Source organism: Bos taurus, chromosome Y (genome assembly GCF_002263795.3).
Source record: "Bos taurus isolate L1 Dominette 01449 registration number 42190680 breed Hereford chromosome Y, ARS-UCD2.0, whole genome shotgun sequence".
NCBI lineage: Eukaryota > Metazoa > Chordata > Mammalia > Artiodactyla > Bovidae > Bos > Bos taurus.
In genome coordinates this window covers 2,331,038-2,349,165 of record NC_082638.1, presented here as the reverse complement: position 1 = coordinate 2,349,165, position 18,128 = coordinate 2,331,038, and positions in this window count along the sequence as shown.

Sequence of the window (18,128 nt, the reverse complement as noted above, 5' to 3'; positions counted from 1 at the left end):
CTTGGAATTAATGCCTGGTGGTGGTGGTCTAATTGCTTGGTCGTGTCTGACTCTTTTTGACCCCATGGACTGTAGCCCGCCAGGCTCCTCTGTCCATGGGATTGTCCAGGCAAGGATACTGGAGTGGGTTGCCATTTCCTCCTCTAGGGGATCTTCCTGACCCAGGGATTGAACCCACGTCTCCTGCATTGCCGGTGGGTTCTTCCCCAACTGAGCCACCAGGGAAGCCCCAATATGTACTTTTGTCAAGTATGAATATTTCTACTCACATATGAATATTTATTTTGATGTTGGATTTCTTCGAAGATCTCTGTAGAAACTGATCTGGGAAGAGGCTTGCTGCCTTTCTCCAAAGCAGCAGTTTTGAAGGAATGGTGTCCCTCATGTGTTCTGCAGACACTGTTTCATCCTCTGATATGGCGAGGAGTTATCCAGTGTGGACAATGGAAGGAATGAAGCCCCATGGGTCCCTTCGCAATGTGAATCTTTATTTCTGTGTTCAAGCGTGCTCATGCAAAAAGAAACCCTGATGATAACAGCCAGAGAAGCTTGATACCAACCAAGTAACATAAAAGGCTTAGCTATTTCCACAGAGGAAAAGGGTTCTTGATCCCAGAAAGAAGCAAACTTAAACGGGACAGGACTCTTCCAGAGTGTCAGCTCTAAATAGTAAATAGCTTTCTTTTTATTGCTCAATATGAATTATTTTTCCTCATTAAAGTCATAACTGATTGTAAAACACCCCCAACTTTCTAGAATTCCCATGAACATGCCCACATGTTTCAACAGTGAATTTTAAACCTGACAGATACTGCAAATGATGGTATTTCAGGGAACAGAAATAATAACGTCATTATTTTTCCTTAAAAGTTTTAGCGGTTAGTCTTAGTCTTCACTGGTCCACTTTCTCCCAAATATACACACCGTGGCTGTCTCCACTATCACTTGGGATAAATGTCGAAAGCATTGTGTACATTTCGTACAAATTATGTTTCCAACGTGTACATACTCTATACTATTGTATACACATTGTTTCCATAATGGGCTTCCCAGGTGGCAGAGCGGTTAAGAATCCACTTGCCCGTGCAGGAGACTCGGGAGATGTGGGTTCCATCTCTGGGTCGGGAAGATCCCCTGGAGGAGGGCATGGCAACCCACTCCAGTAGCCTTGCCTGGAGACTCCCATGGACAGAGGAGCCTGGCGGGGCTACGGTCCACGGGGTCACAGAGAGTCAGACACGACTGAGCACACACTCACAGTGTTAGACATTCCCCAAACGTGATCCAGTTCTCGGATTATAAAGCCCCATGTTGCATTAAAACAATGTAGAATATGATACAAAGGACCATGACAGAGCCTTTGCTTGTATTAGAAACATTTAAAACAAACTGGTGCTGGGTTTCTGGGAGACACGTGCTTTCAGGAAACAAGCAAGCCACCGTCTGGGCATCATTAAAAGATGCGTCAGCGACTTGACCCATATGAGACTGCACAGTCCCACTGGAGGTGACAGGTTGCCTGCCATCATTCTGCGGAACCCCCTTTGGCAGAACAAGGGGCAATGACACAGAAGTGCGTCCATCGTGTGAGATCCGCCTCTTCCCACAAAGAAAGAGGTGATTTGTCCTCTGCCTGGTCCTTTCATCTGGGTGATCAAGTTCATTCCCCAAGAGGAAATGTGTCTGGTCTCATCTAGAGGATAAGGCAGAATATGCATCTTTTCTGTGGCCAGATTCTCGTCATTAGAACACGATTGCATAAGATGGAATACAGGGGATGAAATTGCTCATCTTGTCGTTTTCTCTTTTTAGAGTTGCTTTTTTTTTTTTGGCTTTGTGTTATTTGTTTGGCCGTGCCGGGTCTTAGCTGTAGCACTTGGAAGCTTCGATCTGCACTGTGGCGTGTGGAATCTTTACTTGCGGCACACGGGATATTAGATCTTTGTCCGGGATTATTTAGTTGTGGCATGTTAACTCTTAGCGGCAGCCTGAGGAACCTACTTCCCTGACCAAGGATCGAACCCACCTCGCCCCTCCCTGCATCGGGAGGGCAGAGTCTTAGACACTGGGCTGCCAGGGAAGTCCCCTAGAGTCGCATTCTTAAGTCCACTTCACAGTGGACTTAAAGGTCCTCTGTACCTTTCCTTCGGAGAAGGCAACGGCACCCCACTCCAGTACTGTTGCCTGGAAAATCCCATGGATGGAGGAGCCTGGTAGGCTGCAGTCCATGGGGCCGCACAGTGTCGGACACGACTGAAGCGACTTAGCACGAGCAGCAGCAGTACCTTACCTTTAAGCTTCTTAAGGGATCACTCTTTTTCTCTTCTCTTCTCAAAGTCTCCTTTAAATGTTTCTCACAAAACTTGTCCACTTGATAACACAATGATCTCAAGCACAGGTTCCTCTTCTCAGCATACTGTTAGCATCTGCGACAGAGAACCCTGTTCTGGGGGTCGTCCTGTGCCTTGCAGAGTGTGGACGGGTATTTCTGGTCTCCCCTATGATTGTTGTTGATGTTGTTCCGTCGCTCAGTCGTGTCCGACTCTTTGCGACCCCGTGGACCGCAGCACACCAGGCTTCCCTGTCCTTCACCATCTCCCGGAGTTTGCTCAAAGTCATGTCCATTGAGTCAGTGATGGCATCTAACCATGATCGCACTCCAAACCAATATACGAGGACCCCAAATCTCTCTTCATTTTGACCACAGAGTGACACAGCATTCACGTTTTCTGTGGATTTCACCATAGTAAGGAATAATCCACATTGTGCGGAAAGAATCCATATGGAATACATTAATAAATAAGGCACTCCATGGCAAATAGATGGGGAAACAATGGAAACAGTGACAGACTTTATTTTCTTGGGCTCCAAAATCACTGTGGATGGTGACTGCAGCCATGAAATTGAAAGACCCTTTTTCCATGGAAGAAAAGCTATGACAAAACTACACAGCATATTAGAAAGCTTAAACATTACTTCAGAGAAGGCGATGGCACCCCACTCCAGTACTCTTGCCTGGAAAATCCCATGGATGGAGGAGCCTGGTGGGCTGCAGTCCATGGGGTCGCTAAGAGTCGGACATGACTGAGCGACTTCACTTTGACTTTTCACTTTCGTGCATTGGAGGAGGAAATGGCAACCCACTCCAGTGTTCTTGCCTGGAGAATCCCAGGGATGGGGGAGCCTGGTGGGCTGCCGTCTATGGGGTCGCACAGAGTCAGACACGACTGAAGTGACTTAGCAGCAGCAAACATTACTTTCCTAACAAAGGTCCATCTAGTTAAAGCTATGGTTTTTCCAGTGGTCATGTATGGATGTGAGAGTTGGACTATAAAGAAAGCTGAGCGCCAAAGAATTGATGCTTTTGAACTGTGGTTTTGGAGAAGACTCTTGAGAGTCCCTTCTACTGCAGGGAGATTCAACCAGTCCATCCTAAAGGAGATCAATCCTGAATATTCATTTGAAGGACTGATGCTGAGACTCCAATAATTTGGCCACCTGATGTGTGAAGAGCCGACTCATTGGAAAAGACCTTGATGCTGGGAAAGGTTGAAGGTGGGAGGAGAAGGGGACGGCACAGGATGACATGGTTGGATGGCATCACCAACTCGATGGACATGAGTTTGAGTAAGCTTCAGGAGTTGGTGATGGACAGGGAGGCCTGGTGTGCTGCAGTCCATGGGGTCACAAAGAGTCAGACATGACTGAACAACAAATAAATAAGGAATGACGTGATAAGGGGAAGTAGACATCTCCCGTGGTAACAGAAAGAAACTGGAGATTGAGCAAATTTCCTCAGCTAACTCTTCTGTCCCAGAAGAAGGGAGGAAAGACAAAGTTTCTCTCAGCACTTTCTGAACGGACAGCGTTTGCTTCAGAAAGTTACAAAGCAGAAGGATTTCCTGTAAGATAAGGAAGTGAATACTCTCTCTTTGTACAGGACAGTCATGCTTGTCTGTGTTAAATAGCAGTCAGTGCCTTGCTATAGGGCTTCCCTGTTGACTCCGTGGTAAAGAATCTGCCATAGCAGGAGATGCAGGTTCAATCCCTGGGTCAGGAAGATCCCCTGGAGAAGGAAATGCAACCCACTCCAGTATCCTTGCCTGGAGAATCCCGTGGACAGAGGAGCCTGGTGGGCTGCAGCCCATGGGGTCGTACCGAGTCAGACACGACTGAGGCAACTTGGCAGACACACACTTAAAGGTGAGAAAGTTAGAACCTCGACTGAAAGAACACTGTTCAACTTCTGGGGTTTTTATGATTCTTTTCATTTTAGTTAATCAGAGAAAGGGTGCCGGGAGCCGGTGAGGCATTCCACTCGTGACAAAGGTCATGAGGAAGGAGGCTCGGCATACGCAAAGGCGGGATCGAGCCTCAGGAGCCCGCCCGGATATTCTCGAGCATCTACTCCCCAAAAAACCGGAGTCTGCCTACTTTATTGCTTTGTGCTCTCACCTCTGACTTTACTGGGGGCTGTCCCCCACCACCTTCAGGCTAGCACCTCTTGCCAGTCCCAACACTCATTCATACAGCTGTGCTTTAATGGGCAATACTTAGAGTCTGTGGCTTTGCCGAGGCTGATCCCACTCCGTGTAAAAGCGAAACCTGTTCACCCTCTTCATCGAGAAAATTCTCATAAATAAGTCAGCACGCAGCTCACCTGTTAGCTTTCTGAGCATCTTCTAACCCTCCTACGCTACACGGGATTTCAGATTTCCCCCGAGCATAGTAGGATCCCTGTACACGTAATTCTTTCTTTGTCTTGAGCATCTTATTACATATTTGTCTCCCATCCACAATGAAGGATCAGGTCCATATTGAGTTAACATTTAAACATCCAGGGCGCAGCTTGAGTGGCTGCAGAGAGTAAATATAATTAGCTCTGTAATGATTACATCAGTGAATGCGTGGCCATTCCTTTGCCTTGTTACCAGGGCTATCTTTTTAATTCTTACTCTAGCATTTACTTTATTCTGGAATTCAGATGCCTTTGATACAGAAGATCGAACGCTCAGTGATTTCTAAGCAGCGAGAGAATTATCTCATCCTATTTATTAATTTTGTTTTTCATCGAGAATGTCTGAGGTTCCACCAGACCCATTAGTCAGAGGGCTCAGTTCAACATAAGAGGCTGTTGGATGCTTGTCAAATTCAGACAAGTGAATTACCTCAATATATGTCTGATAAATGTTACGTCAGCAGCTGATTAAACAGCCATTTATAAAGCAAGCTTCTTGTAAGCTAGAAGTCCATGCATCTAATTGATACAATTCAAGTGGATCGTAGCGTTTATGTGTCTTCATAAAGATCTACGAGATTCCTTCATGTCCACCAACACCAAAATATCAGGTAATTTCTCCATCTACCTGTCGTTAGAGTTCACATCTTTTTTAAGACCAGATATAGTGTTGGAGATGGAGACAGGGATATTTTTTTTAATAAGACAAATGTGATTGCCAGCCTGATAAAGAAGACACTGTCAGTGGTGAGAAATAAGCCATGCGTTTTATTGGGGGTTTATTCTAGGCTGGTAAGGAATGCACCTGCAATGTGGGAGACCTGGGTTTGATCCCTGGTTTGGAAAGATTCCCCTGGGGAAAGAAGGGCTACCCACTCCAGGATTCTGGCCTGGAGAATTCCATGGGCTGTGTAGTCCATGGGGTCCCAAAGAGTCGGACGTGACTTACCAACTGCAACCACACAACATCATCAATAGAATCTCAAACAGCCGGACTTGATCCCAGCGTAAAACAACGTCTCAATAAATATCTGATCGCACACTCTACTGTTTAAAAGCGTGTGTGTTAGTCGCTCAGTCGTGTCCGACTCTTTGTGACCCCACGGACTGTACCCCTCCAGGCTCCTCCGTCCATGGGATTCTCCAGGGAGGAATCCTGGAGTGGGTTGCCCTTTCCTACTCCAGGGGAAGTTTTACCTATTTGGGTTTTTGTTTGTTCTTTGCTGTGCTGGGTCTTTGTTCCTGCATGCGGGCTTTCTCTAGTTGTTCTGTGTAGGGCTACTCTCTAGGTGCCGTGTGAGGGCTTCTCATTCCAATGACTTCTCTTGGTGTGAAACACCGGCTCTAGAGCACTGGGTCCTCAGTACTTGTGGTACACATGCTCAATAGTCCCGTGGCACGTGGAATCTTCTCAGGCGAGGGATCGAACCCATGTGCCCTGCATTGGCAGGTGGACTCAACCACTGGAGAACGGGGAAGCCCAGCACAGTCCACTTCTGCTTTTCTGTGTGTTCTGAGAGATGAAAAGGCTCTCCACCCGTCCTTCCTTCAAATATCACACCACCTGCTGATATCACACACCACACGAAGCTGACTTGGCAGAAATTCCTTCTCGTAGTTGGTAACACCTCAGCAAACTGTGTTGTCCTTCTTCACTCATGAATTTTAATAAAAAGTCGTTTATTGCACATATTAATTAAGCTGCTACATGGTTCCCCAATCCATCAAAAAATTTTTAAACTGTAACATCCTGATTAACATCCGTCAGGGAGTTCAGTCGCTCAGTCGTGTCCGACTCTTTGCGACCCCATGCACTGCAACACGCCAGGCCTCCCTGTCCATCACCAACTCCTGGAGCTTGCTCAAACTCATGTCCATTGAGTTGGTGATGCCATCGCACCATCTCATCCTCTGTCATCCCCTTCTCCTCCCACCTTCAATCTTTCCCAACATCAGGGTCTTTTCCAGTGAGTAAGCTCTTTGCATCAGGTGGCCAAAGTATTAGAGCTTCAGCTTCAGCATCAGTCTTTCCAATGAATATTCAGGACTGATTTCCTTTAGGGTGGATTGGTTGGATCTCTTTGCAGTCCAAGGGACGCTCAAGAGTCTTCTCCAGCATCACATATTAACATATAAGCTAGTTATTACTGCGAGATGTTGTTCACTGGGCATAAAGTTTCAGTTATATGCTCTAGAAATCTACTTTACATAACCCTGTGCATGTGAAAATGTTCCCTAGTGACTCAGATGGTATAAAATCTGCCTACAATACAGGAGACCGGGTTTGAGCCCTGGGTTGGGTAGCTCCCCTAGAGATGGAAATGACAAACTGCTTCAGTATTCTTGTCTGGAGAATCCCATGGATAGAGGAGCCTGGTGGGCTACAGTCCATGGGGTCACAAACAGCCCGACACAGGGGAGAGTTACTAACACTTTCACTGTATGTCTTGATAAAACTGTTTAACAAAATGAAATGCTAGAATTATCTCACTATCAAGAAGAAACAAATGAAGTAGAACCTCATGAATTATATGTCGATTTGCAAGAATGTGGAAAACTCCAATTCACGCTGAACAATGCAAAATCTTTTTCTTGAAATATTGGAATATTCTAAACGTACATACAGATCTATTAAATTGATGCCTATTTAGAGTGGTGTAGGTCTCAAAATTTGCCCACATTGCTTTCTGTTGAGATTCTTAAAAAGACAAAAAGATGCCTTTTCATGAAAACTCACAACTGCATAGTAGCTATACATTCTGAAACAGAGATGTAAATATATTCCGAACAAAACACTCTAATTTATTCTTGCTTCTTTGAATCTCTCTGTCAAATTGTCACTTCTCAAATGATGTATCTAAAACATCCTTAGGAATTGTCTAGTAGTAGCCACTGCAGTTACTGCAGATGGTGATGCAGCCATGAAATTAAAAGACGCTTGCTCCTTGCCACGGAAGCTATAACCAACCTAGACAGCACATTAAAAAGCAGAGACATCACTTTGCCAACAAAGGTCCGTCTAGTCAAAGCTATGGTTTTTCCAGTAGTCATGTATAGACGTGAGAGTTGGACCACAAAGAAACCTGAGCACCAAAGAATTGATGCTTTTGAACTGTGGTATTGGAGAAGACGCTTGAGAGTCCCTTGGATCCATCCTAAGGAAAATCCATCCTAAAGGAAATCAGTCCTAACTTTTCATTGGAAGGACTGATGCTGAAGCTGAAAGTCCAATACTTTGGCCACGTGATGCAAAGAGCTGACTCATTGGAAAAGACCCTGATGCTGGGAAAGATTGAAGGCAGGAGGAGAAGGGGACGACAGAGGATGAGATGGTTGGATGGCATCACCGACTCAATGGACAGGAATTTGAGCAAGCTGCAGAAGATGGTGATGGACAGGGAAGTCTGGTGTGCTGCAGTCCATGGAGTCGCAAAGAGTCAGACACAACTGAGCGACTGGAGTGAACTGACCCACTCCAGTATTCTTGGGCTTCCCTGGTGGCTCAGATGGTAAAAAATGTGCCTGAAATGGGGGAGACCTGGGTTTTGTCCCTGGGCTGGGAAGATCCCCTGGAGAAGGGAATGGCAACCCACCCCAGTATTCTTGTCTGGAGAATCCCCACGGACAGAGGAGCCTGGCGGGCTGCAGTCCACGGGGTCGCAGAGAGTCAGACAGGACTGAGCAACTGTCACTCTCAATCACCTAAGGTGGTTAGGTCTCCACGTTTCTACCACGGGGGGGGCACAGGCTCAATCCCTGGTCAGGGAACTAAGATCCCGCAGGGATCGAAACCGGGTCTTCTGCATCTCCTGCATTGCAGGCGGGTTCTTTACCCACAGAGCCGCCTGAGAAGCTTCTCATGCCACTAGGCATGGCCAAAATAAAAATTTTTAATTAAAAAAAAAAAACATCCAGTAAACATTTTTTGAGGCAGTCTATTAAGAAAGGTCATCATTTGTATTAGTAATATACCTTTCTCTATTTGCAGCGTTATATTGTATATGACACTCTGAAAACATCAGTGTGCCCATAAGACTTTCCTTCCAGCCTTGAGGTTTTTCAGCATGGCAAGCATCTCTCATCCATCTTGGCGTATTCAGACTTGAACCCCGTGCCAACGCTCACGGGGGACCCTCCCAGTGTCGACTGTATTACTGAAAAGGGAGAATTCAGGGACGGGAGATCTCTGCACTGAAATAAGTCGTCGCCAGCCCCCTCTGTTTTGAGTCGGGAGCTTCGCTCTGTATGTTCCCAGAAGCCATCTGCACAGCTAATCACTTCTCTGACAAACGCACTCCACAACTGTGGAAACATAAGATGAGATTGCAGAGCAAAGTAAATATTTAATTAAGAAACAGCTAATCAGATTCCCCCTTGCCTTTTTTTTTTTCCTGCTGATAGTTAAGCAGCTCCATCTCATGGAAGACCATTGCCATTCATATTTTAAAATTCCTTCAGTCTTTTTTTTTTTTCATTTCAATTTTCTGCCTCATTTTTTTTTTAGTGACCTCCATCCCCAAATTGATTTTGACTGCATTACTGCCTGAGATATATATGTATATAAAACTTTTAAATTCACTTAGGCTTTGAAATCATCTAATCATAAACTGAGAATTGGTCATCTTACTTAAAAGGAGGCTCTCTGGACAGGAAGCCTTAGAATTAAACTGCCCTCAAATGACAGATAATGTGGTTTCTCATAAACTTTCATTAAAACTTCAACTAAATATAGTCAGACTCTTAACAGACTAAATGCAATGAATTGCTTCTAACCGAAGAAAAACAAATATTCCCTTTTTCTTCTTCTTCTTTTTTTTTTTTTTTTGGTGAAACAGAGTAGAGAAGATTATTGACATGGCTACAAAATCCACATTTGAACTAGCCTTAGACTGGACAGAAAAGAATCTGCCTGCAATGCAGGAGACCAGAATTCAGTCCTTGGGTTGGGAAGACCCCCTGGAGGAGGGCATGGCGACCCACTCCAGTATTCTTGCCTGAAGAATCCCATGGACAGAGGAGCCTGGCGGGCTCCAGTCCATGGGGTCGCAAAGAGTCAGACACTCCTGAGCAACTTTTTCTTTAAGAAACTACCACCTGTCTATTTTTAACACTATTTCCGCCATCACTGCCATTTACTGAATGAGTATTAAGTGTATTAATAGAGTATATGTGTGTGGGGTCAGTTGCTCAGTCATGTCTGACTCTTTGCGACCGCATGGACTGTACAGTCCATGGAATTCTGCAGGCCAGAATACTGGAGTGGGTAGTCTTTCCCTTCTCCAGGGGATCTTGCCAACCCAGAGACTCGAACCCAGGTCTCCCACACTGCAGGCGGATTCTTTACCAGCTGAACCATCAGGAAAGCCCTCCTTGTCTGTACTTAAAGATAAATTAAAGAATACCAGCTGTACATTGTGGATAGTAGCCTAAAGCCAATTTTTTTTTTTTTTTTGACGTGGACCATTTTAAGTCTTTATTGAATTTATGACAATATTGCTTCTGTTCTATTTGGGTTTTTGACCACCAGGCATGTGGGATCTCACCTCCCCAACCAGGGACAAAGCCCTCACCCCCGGCCTTGGAAGGTGAGGTGCTAACCACTGGACCACCAGTAAAACTAAAGCCAGTTTTCAAACACAGTACTACAGTCTGATTTTGAAAGTCCACCAGATACATTTACTGAAGGCACTCTTTATTTCTTAGAGATCGCCACACTTTGTTTGCAAAAGAAGAAAGCAGCCTCTCCTGTTTTATCTCTTAAAGATGAGAGAGAGGTACATACAATTCAGAATGGTGATGGTTTCCGGAGAACAACAGAAGCCAAATGGAGGCGGGGACTGAGGATGGATCTGTGTTTATGATCAACATCTATGGATCATGTATCTGTAGGCTTCGGACGTGTGGAGTGTATCCCACAGCAACAACAAATGAACACGCACATCCATCAGGTTACAAAGATAATAATCTGAGTGACGTTTGAACCTTGAAATGGTAAAATCTCTTGAGAATGAGTCACAGTGGTCGAAATGGGAGGGAATCAGTCTAGTAAGCTGGGAAGTGGAATAGAAACTTGGGAATTGCCCCAAGTTGCGTAGAATGCAGGTCGACTCCTTTTAATCCGAGCCTCAGTATCTTTCAAAAGATGGGCCCAAGTGGGTTAAGACGTTTGCCTGCTGGAGGGTGTGTTTAGTGCAGTTTTCAGGACATTTTTATATCACACTTAGGCAAAAAAAAAAAAAACTATAAACAAATGTGAAAGACTTACCTTGGGGGTTTCCCAGGTCGCTCAGGGATAAAGAAACCACCTGCCAAAGCAGAAGACAGGGGGATGGGTCCCTGATCTGGGAAGATCCATCCCACGTGCCACAGAGCAGCTAAGCCCACGCACCCTAGAGATCATGTTCCACAAGAGAAGTGACAGCAAAGATAAGCCCTCGAACCATAACGAGAGAGTAGCCCCCGCTCCCTGAAACTAGGGAAAGCCTGCTTACGGCAGCAAAGACCAAGCACGGCCAAAAATAAATAAGTCAAATCTTAAAAATTAAAATAATTTTTAAAAAAAGACCCGCCTTGAAGGTACCACCTTCAGCTACGGGGCATGGCTCCAACGTATTTTTCACCCAGTTTCCAGATCTCAGCGTTGCTTCTCACGTCCACATAATTCCCTGTGCCCCTTGATAACCATCTTCCGCTCTATCCGAAGCACATGGTGCTGGTCTTCTCCAGAAGCACAGTTCTGCAAAACAAACATTATTGTTAATGCTTAAGGGCTCACTCAGCGAAGGAGCTGACATTGGTGTTGGGGTAAAATTTAAAAAAATTATTTGCAAAATGGAAAATGAAATCCATTCCATGTCGAGTTTTATGCCGTCTTTAATGACATTCCGTAAAAATGTCCAAAAAAACAAAGCACAGTTGATGTAATAATCCTCTGTTTAGAATGCCCAGTTGCTCAGTCAAGTCTGACTCTGCGACCCCATGGACTGTAGCCCGCCAGGCTCCTCTGTCCGTGGGATTTCCCAGGCAAGAGTGGCTTGCCATTCCCTTTTCCAGGGGACCTTCCGGACCCAGGGAGCGAACCTGAGTCTCTTGCGTCTCCTGCATTGGCAGGCGGATACTTTACCAACCAGCGCCACCTCGGAAGCCGTCTTTAGAATGATCGGGCATCATTTGACAGACTTCTCCCTCTCGCTGTCTTCCCCCAGCGCTGAGTCCTGCTGCTACAAGCCTGTTCCCACTTCCCCAGGGGTCTCCCACGACCCCCGAAAGGAGACAGGTCTCTGCACCTCACCAGAGGATGGGACCAGGCTCCCAACCGTCTGTCATCAAACACTGTCCTCCTAGGCTTCACGGGTGAGTTTGTTACATTTACATAAAAGAGATCTCAGCCCCCGGGAAATACTCTGTGACCACACTTCCATCCAAAAAGAAAAAGACAATAAAGAGTATAACGGTGCTCTGATTCTCTACAGCTTCTGCAGGAGAAAATGCTTAGTTGTGGAAACAGTTGTACATGATTAATACATAATAAGGTGGGGGCGGGGATCCATTCTGAGACATCATCATGGGATGATAAAGGTTGAGGGAGCTCTGTGTAGCAGGAACTCGCAATGTGGTCACTGATAGGACTTGTCCGAGTTCCCTACAGGAAACACACCGCAAGGCTGGTATTCCATAAAGCGCCACCAACGAGGAGTTTGTTCATATCATACCACTGGGGTCACCACCACCATCTCTCTTCATTAATTCCCTCACTTCGCCTTGTGTGCGTAAAAAGCCAAGGTGTGTGCCTATGAAAGCATGTCTTCTCATTAACGCAAGTGTCAAGAAAAAAGTGAAGCTTGCTTTCTAAGGCAAGTTTATAATTGCCAGTATCTGAAAGATGATGGGAAGGAATTGATGCTTCGTGGGATTCTCGTTTGTGGGCATCCTTTGTAATGGTCAGATTTAATTCCTTGTTTAATGTAAGCACTGTCAATACAAATTTTAGTAATCTACCAATCTGTATGGCTTTTAGAAACTTAGTGGGTGACAGTTTCTTATCAACTTACATCCATTCTAATGAGATGTGTAGGGATTCCGCCCACAAAGGTTTTCATTTAAAGAATGGGTTAATGAGATACACATAGATTTTGTCATTGAGCTGGGTGTCTATTTTGCACTCCTGGTTGTGTTTTGTAAACTAATGGCATGTGGTTAAATAACCTGGTCTCTAACATACAGGAAGTGAGCTGTTGAAAGTGAAGTTGCTCAGTCGTGTCTGACTCTTTGCAACCCCATGGACTGCAGCCCACCAGGCTCCTCTGTCCATGGGGATTCTCCAGGCAAGAATGCTGAAGTGGGTTGTCATTTCCTTCTCCAGGAGATCGTCCCAACCCAGGGATCGAACCTGGATCTCCTGCATTGCAGGCAGACGCTTTACCATCTGAGCTGTTAAAAGAAAACCTCCAAGTACTTTCACTTATTCAAAAAAAAAAAAACTGAAATCTTTGGGCAAACCATAGAAAGCCTGTGAGGAACACACTTGTGGGTGTACAACTGGATGCTTTTACGCACTGCAGCAAGAGAGAGCGCAAACCCTGGGGGCCGTGGGCTGTCTCAGAGAAGATGCTATGACTGGCAGTTGCAGCAACTGGATGCTGGCGGGTGATGTGGGAAGTGTCTAAAGAACCGGGAGTGTATCTGGACCGCACATTGTTGGAGTATGGAGCTGTTTCTGTGATGGAATTCATATCTCTGGGGAGGGCAGAAAAAGGCTACTTGAACTCAGTCATGCCCGACTCTTTGAGACCCCGTGGACTGTAGCCCACCAGGCTCCTCTGTCCATGGGATTCTCCAGGCAGGAATACTGGAGTGGGTTGCCATTTCCTCCTCCCGGGGATCTTCTCGACCCAAAGATCAAGATTCTTTACTATATGAGCCAACAGGGAAGCCCAGATTGCTAGACTCAGGGTTGCCACAAACCCTCAATTTGTTAAAATAAAAGAAAAGCAATGTTTGCAAAGTACAAAGAAAACAAGGTCTGCTTGGGTGTGACCATATAGGCATAGCTCTCCCTCGCTCCTTGTGTCTCCGAGTCATCTCTTGAGTTGCGTGGGATGAATTTATTTCCAGGAATTAAATTCTACTAGTGCATTAGAACAGAGAAGGCAATGGCACCCCACTCCAGTACTCTTGCCTGGGAAATCCTATGGACGGAGGAGCCTGGTAGGCTGCAGTCCATGGGGTTTCGAAGAGTTGGACACGACTGAGCGACTTCACTTTCACTTTTCACTTTCATGCATTGGAGAAGGAAATGGCAACCCACTCCAGTGTTCTTGCCTGGAGAATCCCAGAGACAGGGGAACCTAGTGGGCTGCCGTCTATAGGGTCACACAGAGTCGGACACGACTGAAGCGACTTAGCAGCAGCAGCAGCAGCAGTGCATTAGAATGTCGTGCAGAAGAATTATTTATTGGACAAGAATATGCCAATTTTTTTTTTCTGGTGCAGTCTGTTGATGTTTCTCTAACTTAAGGTGAAAGTTGACTTTCTTCCGGCTTAGTTGTCAGAAAGGTGGGAAGAATTCCGAAAAACAGAAGTCTGTCTGCCTATCAGTTGGCTCCGTTCAAGCCAGGCAGTTGATGAAGCATCTCTCAAGCCTGTGTTTTATCTGGGTCAGTCAACATTCATAGCGGAGAAACTGGCAAGTGAAAATCAGTGACCATCACTATCGGTCCCAAGAAAATGGCTTTTTCAGTTCCCTGTGAATTGCTGAGATCTGGAAACGCGTTATCTGTAAGCAGTCAATAAGAGCAGAAAAGTCACTGAAAGGAACAGAATTGAGGGAGGAGGTTGATTAAAAGAAAGAAATTCAGTAATAACGTTATGCTCATAAAAATCTATATAATTCAGGGTAGCACGGACCGTGGAAGGTCCGTAATGACAGCCTGTTCACAGGTCCAAATAATGGAGATGTTTTTGACGGTTAAACAGAATGATAATTTTAGGCTATTACTGTGTCAATGTCCCGATAATATTTTCCAGCCATCCCTTTTTGCTATTCTCAAAATTGCCCTTACTTTGAATTCACGCCATTAGGCAATGTTGGTGCAGAAACAGAATTTAGAGATGATCTGCGACCCAAGTGACTATTTTATACATGTTTCCGAGGCAGGAGAAGATAGGAAGCAGTTAAGTGTGGCAGATACAGGCGGGAAAAATTCTAGCCATTTTCTTTGCAAAGCCTGTATCATTTCTGCACATTTTAGTTCAATGGATACATTGTGTTCCATGACTTTAGAAATCCTTAACCCAGTTTATGTAGCTGTTACCGCTTTATCTACAAATGTTGAATTTAAGACATTCGCTCCTACATCACTCTTCACCCAGTACGTGTCTTTTTTGATGGATTTTGAACTATTCGTCCATTTCTTATAAGGTGTCTTCTCAAGTAGCCACTGTTCTTGTCATTCAGTCGCTCAGTCGTGTCTGACTCTGTGACCCCACGGACCACAGCACGCCAGGCTTCCCTGTCCATAATCAACTCCCAGAGCTTGCTCAAACTCACGTCCATCGAGTCGGTGATGCCGTCCAACCATCTCATCCTCTGTCGTCCCCTTGTGTTTTATGCTCCCTCTGTCTGGCATATCCAAACAGGAGAGTGGCCGTACTCTTGTGCTCCACTGGGTCCCTGTCCACGTTGCTTTTCTGACATTAAGCAGCTTGTAAAAATTATATTCTTTTTTTTTGCAAACCGTGGTCTTTCCGCATCATCACTCTCCAGAGTTATTCCCACGCGCAAGAGAAAAGAAGTGAAATTATTGAAAAAGAATTGGTTCATTGCAGACTCTTTGTATCCTCCCCCCGACCCCAGTGACCTAAACCAGGTTCATTAGACTGTGTGCTTCCTCTTCAGGAGCACATATCGGGAAATGGGTGTCCTAAGCTTTAAATGGGCTTCCCTGGTGGCTCAGCTAGTAAAGAATCCGCCTGCAATGTGGTAGACATGGGTTCGATCCCTGGGTTGGGAAGATCCCCTGGAGAAGGGAAAGGCTACCCACTCCAGTATTCTGACCTGGAGAATCCCATGGACTATATGGTCCATGGGGTCTCAAGGAGTCGGACACGACTGAGAGACTTTCACTTACCTAACCTTTAAATACATGTAATGCTTTTCTTTCCCAGAAAAGGTAACAAGAAACATTTTTCATAGAAGTTCAATTGCTAAGGTTATGACGATGTATCTTATGTAAAAGACACTGTGGAAATGCAAACCCTCAATACCTCTGTTAAATATGAGGGAGAATGTGTTTGGGGAATTTCTGTAACATCAGAAGCAACTATCTCATCCCGTACAGAACATATATTTCCTCCACACTAAGGAAACATGAAGTGGATAGTCATCCATCACGGGTAACCATTTTTAAGAACTTCCTTGATCTCTGTCAATGTAATGTTGCCTGAAATTACCAGAGTATTTCGAAACCATAGGGGTTTGGAAACAGGCTACAGTGGTTTTATTTCACTGGTTTATGGGCTCCTGTGGGTTCAGGCTCCTGTGAATCACCACAGCTGAATAGCAACTGGCTTAATCCTATCTGACAGATGCAATCTTCATGACACTGAGAGAGAAAATGCAATCTCCCACCTAGCACGTGGAGATTTAAGTATTTAGTGAAAAATGGCACTACAGACTGAGCTGGGTTTCATTGTACACTGGCATGCAATAAAACACATCTAAATTCCTGTTAAATTCCTCATTACACTGACATTATAGTGAAATGATAATGAAATATTTGAACAGTAAGAAAGTGGATAAACTGTAGCTATGCAAAATATATCAGTGGGTCTTAAAACCTTAATATATAGCTTTAAGAACAACTCCCATACTCACGCGAAACCATGATTCCATTTTTTTAAGTTTCAGCACAATCAAGTGAGAGTGATCGTGGCTTATATAAGAGTATGTGACTTTATAAGGGTAAACTTCATAAATACAGGGAATGTTTAATAAAAATTCAAGGGATCAGTACTTAGGGAAGTAGCTTATAGATTGATTCAAATTTTTGGTAATATTCTCATTCTTCCTTCAGCTTGTGGGCCCACAAATGAGTATTGTGCTGTTAAAAGTGAATGAATACATGAATGGATGGAGAGAGAAGTAGATGCATGAATAGAGAGATGGAAGGATGAATAGGTGGATGGATGGATAGATGGCTGGCTGGCTGGATAGGTGGATGGCTGAATAATGGATGGATAGGTGGACAAGTGGATGGATGGATAGATAGGTGGGTGGATGGATGATGGGTGGATGATGGATGAATACATGGATGGATGGATAATGGATGGATGGATGATGGATGGATAGATGAATAGGTGGGTGGATGGATAGATGGATGGATGGATAGATGACGGGTGGAGAGATGAATGAATAGATGGATGAATGAATAGGTGAATGGATGAATGATGGATAGATAGATGAATACGTGGATGGATGGATGATGGGTGGATGATGGATGAATACATGGATGGACGGATAATGGATGGATGGATGATGGATGGATAGATGAATAGGTGGATGGATGGATAGATGATGGATGGAGAGATGAATGAATAGATGCATGAATGAATAGGTGAGTGGATGGATGATGGATGGATAGATGAATATGTGGATGGATGGATGATGGATGGATAGATGAATAGGTGGATGGATGGATGATGGATGGATAGATGGATGAATGAATAGATGGATAGATGGATGATGGATGAATAGATGGATGGATGAATAGATGGATGGATGGATGGTGGATGGATGGATGGATGGTGGATGGATAGGTGGATGGATGAATAAATGGATGGATGGATGGTGGATGAATAGATGGATGGATGGTGGATGGATAGATGGATAGATGAATAGATGGATGGACAGATGGCTAGATGGATGGATGAATGGATAGATGGATGGATGGGTGATAGAAGGGTGAATGCTCAGATGTGTATATGGGTAATGGACAAATGGATGGATTGATGGATGATGGATGGATGAGGGATGGATAAGGGATGGGTAGATGAATAGGTGGATGGATGGGTAGATGAATAGGTGGATGGATGGATAGATGAATAGGTGGATAGATGGAGAAGGATGGATGATGGATGGGGAGATGGATGGATGGAGAGATGAATAGGTGGATGGATGGATGATGATGGATAGATGAATGGATAGATGGATGAATGAATAGATAGATGGATGGTGGATGGAGAGATGGATGGATGAATAAATAGATGGACAGATGGCTAGATGGATGGGTGGATGATAGAAGGGTGAATGCTCAGATGTGTAGGTGGATGGATGAATGAGAACAATATGACACTGAGCCCACACTCTGTATCTTTTGAAAGGAAAAAAAGG